This window comes from Tachysurus vachellii, chromosome 10 (assembly GCF_030014155.1).
Source record: "Tachysurus vachellii isolate PV-2020 chromosome 10, HZAU_Pvac_v1, whole genome shotgun sequence".
In the NCBI taxonomy this organism is placed as follows: domain Eukaryota; kingdom Metazoa; phylum Chordata; class Actinopteri; order Siluriformes; family Bagridae; genus Tachysurus; species Tachysurus vachellii.
In genome coordinates, this window is record NC_083469.1 from 2,098,722 (window position 1) to 2,112,136 (window position 13,415).

Consider the following 13,415-nt stretch of genomic DNA (forward strand, 5'->3'; position numbering starts at 1 on the left):
TAAGATGATTGTGGTGAAGGAGATGATGACCTGGGAGGAGGCTCTGGTGTACTGTAGAACACACTACACTGACCTGTTAATCCTCGACTCAGCAATAGATTACTTTGTGCTCAACAGCAAAAGTATGGAAATTCTGACTCCCACATTCTGGACCAGTCTACGATTCATGGATGGCTCATGGTTCTGGGTGAACTATTATTTCTTTTATAAACTATCTACTCCGTTGCCTTCATGCCCTGCCAAGCCGTTCCGATGTGGAGCGTGGAACATTAAAGCTCGTATCTGGGAGAACAGAGACTGTGAGGAGAAAATGAACTTTATTTGTTATCACTACATTTGGTAAGTCACTTTATTTCTAGTATCTGATAAATAACTGTATTTAACTAATTACATCAAAATCAAATGTACAACCAATAAAACTAATCCATACCAACTCATCTCCATCACTTCTTAGAGGTGAAGAGGATCACTGCACTCAAGACTGGCACAAGACGACGAAGAAACAAAGAACAGAGATGAAGAGCAAATTAACATCAATAAAAAAAAGCATAATATTCTAAACTAAATTATTACACTACAATTGTTACTTCAATACTTAATGTTTACCTATATTATCTATATTTAACTAAAATAACTTTTGTTAACTGCTACATTCTGTTGTAGTAGTGTTCTTTAGTAGATTTTTGATTAATTCTTTTGCCTATAAGTGTGATATGCTACTGTATATGATATAAATTATATGTTTTAAGGTTTTCTCTAGTACGTGGGAGAATATTTGTATTATATCATCCACTTTAGTTAAAACAAACTTTAAATAAAATGGTCGTTTTAATTTTTTTTTGTCTCATGTTAAGTGCAGTGTAAAATATAAAATGAAATTCTTACTTGTTCTTCAGTAACATCACTACAGATCCTATAAACCTACCTTATCCACATAGGCACAAATATGACAAATTATACAATTTTACATTTGAGTTCTGACGAATCATCTAGAGTGAAGGTTTGGAAAAAAACAAAGTATCTCATACTGTATGTGGTTTCCCCTCAACTCTGACTCACTGCTTTCCATATACTCACAAAAGATAAACAATTAATTTCCCTCAGGCCAGCAGTGCGACAGCAGATTTAAGGATTTGTGAGACTGGTTTCAATCCCTGGATCTTCCTAGCAATACCTGTATCAAACTGAATGCATGAGCAGAGCAGGTACAGCATTCACCCAATATGCTCATGCAATATACACACCAACTTATATACTGTATATATACACACCACATGCTCATACCTTGCTTATACAAGGGTTTGCATTATTTTAATTTAATTTTAAATCAAATTAAAGTTAATGCATAATGCACAGTAGTTTATTAATAGTTTCTGATAGGCTCCTGCTACTGCGTGCAATGTGAATGCTCTAACCTTTTAACACGAGTGAAAGAATAGGTGCTGCTTCTGCTTTGCATACATGTCCTGTATACAATACTTGTCCTTACACCTGTACACAAGGGTTCAAAAGATGTGGAACAGATACAAGGTAAACCACCTGACACTGGAACAAGCTGCTGTTAACCTTTTAAACTGCCAGCAGCTTTGCCATACAGGAATAGAGCAGATGAATAGAGAGGAAAATAAAGAAATACAAAAAAGACTAAGGATCTATACAGCCATGCCTGTGTCTACTAACCCTGGCTTCACGTGTGTAACATGCGATAAAGTTTGTACACAATGGATTAAGCTTTATAGCCATTAAAGTACAGAATTTCACTGAAGAGGAATGTCATCATCAGATGTGGTGGACTACGACATACACTTATACTGATCTTTGATGGAGATGAGATCCAAAACATGAGAGGGGAAGTGGAAGTGTGGCAAAACGACAGGTTTAGCTGGCCAGCTCTCATGTCCATCATACATTCCAATTGTATACTCTATAGTCAAGTAATTGTCCAACAAATAGCAGCCCAAACACCACCACTCTCAGTATAGCTGCCACTAGAGGCAACTCATATATATAATATATGTATATATTCATATAGATATTGTCAGGACTCTTGTTTATGTTCCCTGTCACGTTTCTGCCCCGCCCTTGTTTACTTCTTGGTCCATGTCACCAGCCCGAGATTTGTTTTTGTTTTTCTTGGTGTCCTGCGACATCGCCCCGCACCTGTCCGGTGGGGGATGTCGCTCCACTTCCTGGATTTCCTGTGGAGGATGCCGCCCCACTTCCTGTCCGCGGGGGGTGTTGCAAGCCAGTATGTTTTTGCCCTAGGGGGATTTTGTTTATTATATTTTATTTTTTTTTCCCCGTGGTGGAGGACTTTTCCCTCCCTTTCTGGTTTTCTGGACTTGTGTAGGGGGGTTGTGCTCGGCCCTTCTGCTCGGCTGTGGACGTCGCTCGGCCCTTCTGCTCGGCTGTGGACGTCGCTCGGCCCTTCTGCTCGGCTGTGGACGCCGCTTGGCCCTTCTGCTCGGCTGTGGACGTCGCTCGGCCCTTCTGCTCCACTGTGGACTGTTTCATGTTTTTTAGTTAATAAATCCTCTTTTATTTTACACTATCCCTCAGTTGGGTCTGTTTTTACCCCCGTGTCCCTGACATATATATTCAATTCATAATATGTACTTTACATTTTTAAGGAAAATAAATGGTTAAAATGTTCAAAATAATCATTAGAATTAAACAATAATATATTTTTGTTAATGTCAATTTATTTAATGTTATCAGTTAAAACCATAGAAAGGTGAGAGGGAACATATCCTTTTGTTTCACTGGGGAATTATTTAATTGTTACTATTGGGATGAATTTTAATTGCTTTTCGTATGTGAATATGTGTAAGTTATGTGACTGTGTTAATGTATAATCAGACAATTTAAGTGTATTTTCTTACGTGTTGAATGTGCACTTTATTTATTCGTTTTGTGTATATTTTTTGCTCATTATTATGTGTAAAACACCACTTATAGAGGATTAATTTATGTATGTCCTTTCATAGTTCTGATGGCGTTATTGGGGCATAAAAAGCTACAAGACTAGCATGTGCAAGACATGTTGAAGACTCGTGTCCAAAAAAATAAATGTCTGTTAAAACCAAGAATGACTTAAGCCTTTGATTCAACTCGAGGGGAGTAACACTCAGCACTTTAGCCCATCAGGGATGTGTGCTCAGTCCGCTGCTGTTCATTTTTCTGACTCTCAAAACACATCCCTTTTTTTAAACAAAAAAAGGGATGGTTGTTGACTTAAGGAGGGTAGAGAGCAACCATTCTCGGTTAAACATTAAATCATCCACCATAGAGATCATCAAGAACACCAAATTCCTTGGAGCACATCGGGCAGAAAGCGTTACCTTGTACAACTGAGACCATGCTGAGCAGCTGCATCACTGTGTGGTTTAAGAATGGCAGCGTTTCAGACTGGAAGCCCCTGCAGTTGATAGTGAAGAAAGCTGAGAAGATAACTGTAGTCTTCCTTCCCTCCATCACAGACATTTACAATAAATGCAGCTCTATAAAGCCTTGTGCATAAAGCATTGCGGATGACCCCACACAACCATCACACACACTTGTCACTCTACCGGGAAAAAGTTACCAAAGCATTCTCTGGAAGGTGTCTGGGTTGATCTGTCTATCTTAAATGAGAAATGAGGAATAAACTTTCCAACCCTCAGATACCACAGCTTCTGATCGGATCACAGCATGTCTGGCAGAAATTTCATCATGGATGACTGCTCATCAGTTAAAGCTCAATCCTAACAAAACTGAACTGCTGTTCATCCCAGGTGATTCATCCCCAGGTCATGACCTTGCTATATCCTTGCACAACGATCTGATCTCCCCTTCAGCCACAGCTCGCAACCTTGGGGTAACCATGGACAATCAACTCTCCTTTTCCACTCATGTTGCTAATGTGACTCGCTCATGTCGGTTTCTTCTCTACAACATTAGAAGGATTCGACCATTTCTGTCCACACAGGCTGCTCAGGTACTTGTTCAGTCTTTTGTCATTTCTAGACTGGATTACTGCAACGCACTGCTTGCAGGTCTACATATGAACACAATTCGTCCTCTGCAAATGATCCAAAATGCAGTTGCCCGGCTTGTTTTCAACCTGCCAAACTTCTCGCATACCACCCCGCTGCTGTGATCCTTCCACTGGCTTCCGGTAGCTGCACGCATCAGATTCAAAACACTGATGCTGGCCTACAAAGCCAAAAATGGACCAGCTCCCTCTTACCTAAAAGCCCTCATCACTCCTCGCACTGCACCCCGCACGCTCCGACCTACCAGCACGACTGGTTCCACCATCTCTCAGGGTAAGAGGCAAGTATACTACAAGAATCTTCTCTGTTCTGGCACCACCACCAAGGTGGTGGAATGAACTTCCCCTAGAGGTCCGGACAGCTGAGTCACTGGCTATTTTCAAGCGGTGGTTGAAGACCTCCTTATTCAGGAAACACTTCAACTAGCACTTCTTTCATTATCTTTTGCATTAAAAAAAAAACAACAAAAAAAAAACCACAACCTTTGACACTTTTTCATTGTAACTTTGAACAAATGTTTTAAACTCATGGTATCTTAACTATGTAACCTAGTGAGCCAGCATTAATGCATTCAATGTTAGAGATTTAAGCACTTATGTACTGTACGTCACTCTGGATAAGGGCGTCTGCCAAATGCTGTAAATGTAAATGGTCCAGTGAACCGGGGGATTAGCTTACGGCTTGGGTGCTTGAGTTTCAGGTGCTTGTTTGAGAGCCAGACTCAGTGACAGACACGCATGGGTACACTGTCCGTGTATTGCCCTTTGGAGGTGGAAATGGGTGCTTTCCCTGACATATTTAAGAGGCTGATAGCCTCGCACGCAATGGAAAGGGGTCAGACCCTTTGATGAGTGAGTAAGGGAGTTTTGCATGTGTTCTGCCCAAGGGAGACATTCACTCTATTGATGCTGCTCTTACATTTATATTTACATTTACAGCATTTGGCAGACACCTTATCCAGAGTGACATACAAAAGCGCTTCAGTCTCTAGTGCTCTTGGTGAAAATATGCTAGTAAATAGTGGCCAAGTTCCTGGTTCAAGTGCTCTACCATGTCCATGTACTGCGGGAGGTAACTGGTCATTAAACTGATGTTGATACCCAGCTAAGCACAGAAGACTTGCCACACTTGAGGTGAATGGAGTCCTCATCAGATACAATGTCTTAGGGTAAGCTGTAGATAAGAAAAGTCCTGGCCATTTCCAAGGCAGTAGGCAGACCTTTGAGGGGAATCACCCAGGCTTTTTAACCCTCTGGAGTCGATGAACGCCTATACGCGTTTTGTGGCATAATCTCCTGTTAAGGCCGAAAAGAACTTAAATTACACTTTCAGTTTCGATCGCACAGATAAGAGCAATACATCAATCGAATCTGTAAAGGGTCTACTTTTATTTGTATACACACATAATAACAACAAAACACTGTGCTTTTGTAGAATAAAGAAAATAAACAGAGTGCGTTCTCTGCCATCTCGGTCTCGGTCACCACTCTTCACATAAATAAAACGAATAAAACACATAAATAAAACGACCCGAATCTCAGCGAATACTTGCCTCAAAGACAAGATAAATATATGCATAGAAAGTTTGAAATGTCTACTTTTAAATAAACAAATTCAAGTCAAAAACAAATAATCTATTTTTATGTAATCCATAAGAAAGTAAGGAGTGGTCCGGTTTCTCCTGTTTCGCTTAATTATAGCTAATGTGTTCCCGCCTCCGTCTGAGCGCACTGTTCATATGGAAATGAACTGAGGAGATTCAGGTAACCACGTACACGCCCCCGAGACACAGGAATAACTCAGTACATGAAATCCGGACCTGTGTGCTTTGCAAAGCAAAGCATGGTAAGAGGCAGGTGACACTACTTGGAAACACTACTTGGAAATGCCAGGCATGTGAGCTGAAAAGGAACTGTTTCCTATAGTGGCACAAAGATGTATAACTGTTCAATTCTGGGTACTATGTGACAGAGTAGGTTAGTGGGCTTCTACAAACCTTACACCCTTTTTTATCTTGCACTCTTCCTGTTGACTCTTTTTTTTTTGTTGTACAGTTTTGCCCTGATTGTGTCTTCTGTGTTATTACCAACTTCTAAAGAGATTTTGTGTGATAGTTAAATATTCTAAATAAACTACAAACAAAAAATATACACATTTATTTTGTCCTCACGTTCTTTCTTGTAACTCCTCTCTCAGTCACATACCTGCCTGAAAGGCTCATTATGCAGCTCATTATGTGGACCTTTGTCTTCTCAGGTGTGAATCACATTAATATTCATGATAGTTGACGCCTACTTGCATATGCCCTTTACAAACAAAAAGTGTCTTAGAAAATTTAAATCAATATATTGTTTTCTGTGAGCGAGTAAACAAGATGATTTTCACATAATTTTGAAGCAAAAACTCTAGGCTACAAGATCCAGTTCTCAAAAGTCTTGTGAACCGATGTTCTGTATGTGTTTTATGGCCTAATTCAAGTGATTTTGAAATGTTTCATTTTTCACTAACCACGCATAAACATTGTTGCTGCTCACATATTATTGTAGTCCAGTTTGTGCTCATTACAGTGATATTAGACTTTAGCCATTTATGTCTTTATAAGCAACTGAAAAAAGCACAAATGTCAGGGTATGACAAAACTTCTCCAGGCCCTAAAAATACCCTCAGACTTCATAGAGTTAAAAGCGGTTGATTGCCACCAGGACTGTGGTGTGGCCTTGAAAAGTGTGACGAGGGGCATTTGGGCACCGGTATTGGTTCTAACAGTCCAGCTGGAAGTTGAAGGCTAGGCTTAGTTTGGGCACAGACTTGGCAGGCTTTAATGGCTTTCTACGTCACTGGACAGTAAGGACCACCAGAAGGCATTTTGAACCAGGTCTGTAGTTTTTTGGATGCCGGGGTGGCCTGAGCTGCAATATGAATGGACCCTACTCTAAGGTGGAGGGGGGACATTCGGCTGGTGGAGGCTCTGCACGTTGGGCCTGCAGTATCTTCTCCATGAGGTCCCATTGGTCAGGAGTGATGATAATGGTGGTGGGAGAATGGGTTCATCATGCATGGTGGGTTGTAGTGGGTAATGACATTGTGAGAGGGCATCAACTTTGCTAGTTCCATGTCTGTAGTTTATGGTAAACTAAAAAAAACGGTGAACTGAATGGTCGCAGATTCAGTCACCACCCCCAGTTGATACTTAAACATTTCCTTGATCAAGCTGGAGAAGTAGCCTTATAAACTGTGAAGCAGTGTTTTCAGCAGCAGCAGCGGATTTGGAGCTCTCGCTTTCATTTGTTTGCTTGGCTGAGTATCTTTACTCAATTGCGATTTATCTTGAGCTAAACTCTAACTCCTTACCCTTTGACATCTTTATTAATTTGTTCTCCCAGTGCCCGCTGCTAGCTGGTTAGCACCCCTAGCCTATTAGCCCGCTTCTGCTAGTACACACTACACACTAACTCTAAGTCTCCCATCTGCAAATACTTCTTAAAACCTAGAATAATCGCGCGATATACATTTCGATATCGTTACATCCTATTTATTTGTTTTCCCAGCGTCCGCCTCTAGCCGGCTAGCATAACTAGCCTGTTAGCCGAGTACCGCTAGTACACCTTTTACATCAATTATCTCTGTTGCTCTTACTATATAACACCATGTCGGTTACGTCTCTGCCTTTGAGTGCAGGTGAGGACACGTTCGAGCTGCACTCGGTGGAACTGGAGCTGGAGGCTGTGGAGAAGCAGATCCGCGACCTACAGGTGAAGCAGGCCGAGCTGCGGGAGCGGAAAGCAGCGCTGGAAGCCCCCCGGTCTCAGGTAAACTCTCGGCATTTAATCACTACTCCTTCCACCTCTACTCCGTGTGTTTCTCTGTCCAGGCCCAACGCACCCAGGAAGTGGCCTGGCCAGGGGCAGTTCACTCCAGCGCCGGGGCACCGCGGATCCTGGGTGCAGCAGCGGAGGACACGTGCCGGGCCCCGGTCGAGGACCTCTCCCCTTCCACCACCGCCGGTCTTCGAGATCCCCACCCGGAACCGCTTCGCCCCCCTTCGTGAGACGGACCGCGACACTGTGATCATCGGAGACTCCATCGTCCGCCACGTCCGTGCTACTGTGGCTAAAGGTAAGGCTCGCACTCACTGCTTACCTGGTGCCCGTGTTCTTGATGTCGCTGCACAGGTACCTAGGGTCGTGAGCAGAAACACCAGAGCTGTGGTTCTTCACGCCGGCTCGAACGACACCAGCCTGAGGCAGTCGGAGATCCTGAAGAGAGACTTCAAGACCCTGGTGGAGACGGTTCGCAGCACAGCGCCCACGGCGAGGATCATCGTGTCCGGACCACTTCCAACGTACCAGCGAGGAATTGAAAGGTTTAGTAGACTTTTTGCTTTTAATGAATGGCTTCAGTCATGGTGTCCGGCTCAGAATCTACACTTTATTGATAACTGGAATGTTTTCTGGGAGCGTCCTAGGCTGTTCCGCGCTGACGGCCTGCACCCCAGCAGAGTTGGAGCGGAGATCCTCTCGGACCACATCTCCAGGGCGCTGCACACCTTCTGACTGGTAAACTACGCCTTAAATTTAAATTTCAATAGCCATCCTTCACCTCAACACATCGATACAAATGCACACATACCTCTCCCCATAGAAACTGTGTCTGTTCCCCGAGCAGTGAGATTAAAAAGTAATTATGTAAGACGTTCTCGAAATAATCTTACTGTAATTAGACCAGAAAAATGCCAAAGAAACAAACAAAAACAGTTCCTAAAATTTGGGCTTCTGAACATTAGATCACTTACACCCAAAGCACTTATCATAAATGAAATAATCTCAGACAATAGCCTTACTGCATTATGCCTCACCGAAACCTGGATTAAACCAAATGACTACATCGGTCTAAATGAGTCTACACCATCAGGTTATATCTATAAGCACGAGCCTCGACAGACTGGTCGTGGAGGTGGTGTCGCCACTATCTTTAACGATTGCCTTACTGTTACCCAGAGAACACAGTATAGATTTAAGTCTTTTGAAGTGCTTGTCCTTAATGTTACACTATCGCACACGCACACGAAACAAAAATCCCTGATGTCTCTTGCGCTAGCGACCGTGTATAGACCACCAGGGCCCTACACCGATTTTCTTAGAGAATTCACAGATTTTCTTTCTGACCTACTGGTTAGCTTTGATAAAGCATTAATTGTAGGAGATTTTAACATTCATGTTGACGACACAAATGATGCGCTAGGACTCACATTCATGGACTTACTAAACTCACTTGGGCTCAAACAAAACGTCACTAGAGCAACTCACCGTCGTAATCATACACTAGATTTAATAATATCACACAGAATAGATGTCACTGATATAGATATCATTCCTCAAAGTGATGATATCACAGACCATTATCTCATAATGTACACACTACCTGTAGAACAGGCTAACTGCGTTTCACCACGTTATCGTCTCGGTAGAACTATTATTCCGACCACTAAAGACAGATTCACAAATAACCTGCCTGATCTGTCTGGACTTCTTACTGCACCCTTAAACACAGACGACCTAGATGAAATTACTAACAGCATAGGCGCTATATTCACTAGCACACTAGACACTGTTGCCCCAATCAGATTACAGAAGGTTAGAGATAAAACGCTTGCACCATGGTATAATAGTCATACTCACACCCTCAAGAGAGAGACCCGTAACCTCGAGCGAAAGTGGAGAAAAACTAAATTAGAGGTTTTTAGAATTGCATATAAGGAAAGTATGTCCAGCTATAGACAGGCTCTAAAAGCAGCCAGGGCTGAGCACCTGAGCAAACTCATAGAAAATAACCAGAACAATCCCAGGTTTTTATTTAGCACAGTAGCTAGACTAACAAAAAACCAAAAATCTGAACACACAATTCCATCACAGTTCAGTAGTGACGATTTTATGAGATTCTTCACTGATAAAATCGAAAGTATCAGGAATAAAATAGGTGACGCTCAACACATAAGAGCAACTAGCATCCCGGTCTCACCTAAGGTTCTAAACACACAACTACATTGCTTTACAAGTACAGGTCAGGAAGAGTTAGTTAAACTTATTACTACAGCTAAATCAACAACTTGTTCACTAGACCCCATTCCAACTAAACTACTGAAAGAAGTGTTACATAAAGCCGGTGAGCCTCTTCTTAATATCATTAACTCCTCGTTATCTTTAGGTCACGTCCCTAAATCCTTCAAGTTGGCAGTTATTAGGCCACTCATTAAGAAACCTAATTTAGATCCTAATGGACTTTCAAATTACAGACCGATTTCACACCTTCCGTTTATGTCTAAAATACTAGAAAAGGTTGTGTCTGTTCAACTGAGCTCCTTCTTACAGGAGAACAATATCTTCGAAGAGTTTCAGTCAGGTTTCAGGCCCCATCATAGCACAGAAACTGCACTTGTTAAAGTTACAAACGACTTGTTCTTAGCTTCGGACAAAGACTGTATGTCACTATTAGTTCTACTTGACCTTAGTGCTGCATTCGACACTATAGATCACAACATTCTCCTAGATCGCTTACAAAATTACACAGGTATTCATGGACAGGCTTTAAGTTGGTTTAGATCCTACCTGTCTGATCGATACCATTTTGTAGAATTAAATGGTGAATCCTCCAGCTTATTACCAGTTAATTATGGGGTCCCTCAAGGATCAGCTCTAGGACCTCTGCTTTTCTCGATATACATGCTTCCATTAGGGAACATTATTAGAAGACATGGGATTAGCTTCCATTGCTATGCCGACGACACACAGTTATACATCTCCTCAAAACCAGATGAAATAACTAAATTGTCGAAATTAACTCAATGCCTTAGAGAGATAAAAGACTGGATGAGCTGTAACTTTCTGTTGTTAAACTCTGATAAGACAGAAACACTACTTATAGGCCCAAAAACTAGTACACAGAAACTCTCACAACTTAATTTCCATTTAGAGGGATGTACTGTTACTAGTAGCTCGACAGTGAAAGACCTGGGTGTTATATTAGACAGTAACTTGTCTTTTGAAAATCACGTCGCCCAAACCACAAAAACAGCCTTCTTCCACCTCAGAAATATTGCCAAGCTGAGAAACATCCTGTCTGTATCTGATGCTGAGAAGCTAGTTCACGCTTTCATGACCTCTAGACTGGACTATTGTAATGCATTACTAGGTGGTTGTCCTGCATCTTTAATAAATAGGCTACAGTTAGTCCAAAATGCAGCGGCCAGAGTTCTCACTAGGACAAGAAAGTATGACCATATAACCCCAATTTTATCATCTCTACACTGGCTACCTGTTAAGTTTAGAATTGATTACAAACTGCTGCTACTTACGTACAAGGCTCTTAATGGTTTAGCTCCCATGTATCTAACTAGTCTTCTAACACGTTACAATCCTTCACGCTCTCTGAGATCACAAAACTCAGGACTCCTGGTAGTCCCCAGAATATCTAAGTCTACTAAAGGCGGAAGAGCGTTCTCTTATTTAGCTCCCAAACTTTGGAATAGTCTTCCTGATAGTGTTCGGGGCTCAGACACACTTTCACAGTTTAAATGTAGATTGAAAACTCATCTCTTTAGTCAGGCGTACACATAATACATCCCATAAATATTGTGCACTATCACACTAGACTTGCACATTCTTATGAACAGCAGATATGTTAATCCCTCTGCACTGCTCTTCTCTTCTCTTTTTCTACCCATGCTGAGACACCCATGCTAAGATCGTCTTCCGTGCGTTGAAATTTCTGGACCTCCACTGAGACAAGGCTGACTCTGTGAGAACCCTGAGACATCTACAGATCTACCGGCTCCAGTTGGACTCTGTGATACTTGTATATTTGTAACCACACCATCTAGTGTCACCCATATGAGGATGGGTTCCCCTTGAGTCTGGTTCCTCTCAAGGTTTCTTCCTTTACCAATCTAAGGGAGTTTTTCCTTGCCACTGTTGCCTGAGCCCTCAGACTTGCTCATTGGGGACAAATACACATACACACATACATACATACATACACACTGTGAACTGTATATATCTTGAATTTTTATTATATTAATTCTTTATACTTCTCCTTATGTTTATCTTTTGTTTTATGTTTATGTTCTGTAAAGCTGCTTTGTGACAATGTCCATTGTAAAAAGCGCTATACAAATAAACTTGAATTGAATTGAATTGAATTGAACCTAGGGGTAACTTTCCCACACTGCTGATGCACAATCTAGACCCTTTCCAGTGAGTTAAGATGTAAGAAATGCATACCTGGTGCTCTCTTTACACTAGACATCAGGAAAGTGGGTGAAGAACATTTCACATAGCATCAGGAAACCCCTGCAGCAACCTGCCGATCAATCAAACATTTCAGGCAGTGCCATGCACACCGGTACTCCTTGTGGGGAGTTTGGAGTTGGTGGGTTTTGCAGGAGGCAGACTGTACTGTTCTCTATATGTCCTCTGTATACTTCAACGGCAATTTAAACTCCTCCTCATCAACTTCACAGACATGGAATGTCCTTTTTTATACTTTAATGAGGGTAGGGTAAAACTTGAATAAACAATATTAAGATAAATTATCAAGCAAATGAAATACACAACTTCCATATGATCTATATCGGAGATGCATTCAAACAATACAAATTACAAATACTTCAAAATAATCATATACAATTGAACGTAATATTTTCAATAATAATTAAACATACCGACAAAGCTACCAAAAACCAAGGATGAATGCAGATTGATATAGATTCTAGTTCTCGGCATAACAATAACAGCAAGCATGAAAGGCACTAACTTCCTTGTTAGTCATCTGCTCAATCACGTGACAATGACAACAATATAAAACATTATCCTCAGACAGCCAGTAGGTGGAGGCAAACTACCAACTAATAATTTACATTAGTAGCTGTTAACTTTGACAATGACTGTAACAGAACACAGACATTGGTGCTTGGTTTGGAGGGCCACTAATTGCTCCTGCTAGGTGGCGAGCAATTCCCCTTGGTGTGCGATGATGACCTGAAGCTGTGCAATTTTCGCTGGATTCATCTTAGATGAATTATTATTTAATGATGCCTCTGAGGCAGATGGTGTAGCAAAAAATCCATAAGCAGAATTTATTAGAAGAATATTGCAGAATCTATTAACAGAATAATCCCAAAAACGTAATCCAATCTTGTAAATCGATAAACACACACAAAGAGTCCAACGACAGCAAACTGAAAGGCAGACAAATTCAAAAACCACAAGGCAGAGAATTAGAAATAATAATAATAAAATAAATAAATAAAAAACAAGAACACAGAAATGGCTTGGTATGTAGTTAGCACTGACAAAATTTTGTGTTGTTTGTTGGTGTCTAAGGGAA

The 13,415-nt window shown here is 41.3% G+C and overlaps 1 long non-coding RNA gene across 1 annotated transcript; it reads right to left on the reverse strand.

Annotated features, from left to right (window-relative positions):
• Positions 1 to 243: 243 nt before the first annotated feature.
• Positions 244 to 12,383, reverse strand: LOC132851948 (uncharacterized). The gene is made up of 3 exons (XR_009649080.1): positions 12,311 to 12,383; positions 431 to 481; positions 244 to 282 (listed from the first exon to the last, which is right to left on the reverse strand). It is a non-coding gene; the product is annotated as an uncharacterized LOC132851948 (long non-coding RNA).
• Between the last annotated feature and the right edge of the window lie 1,032 nt (positions 12,384 to 13,415).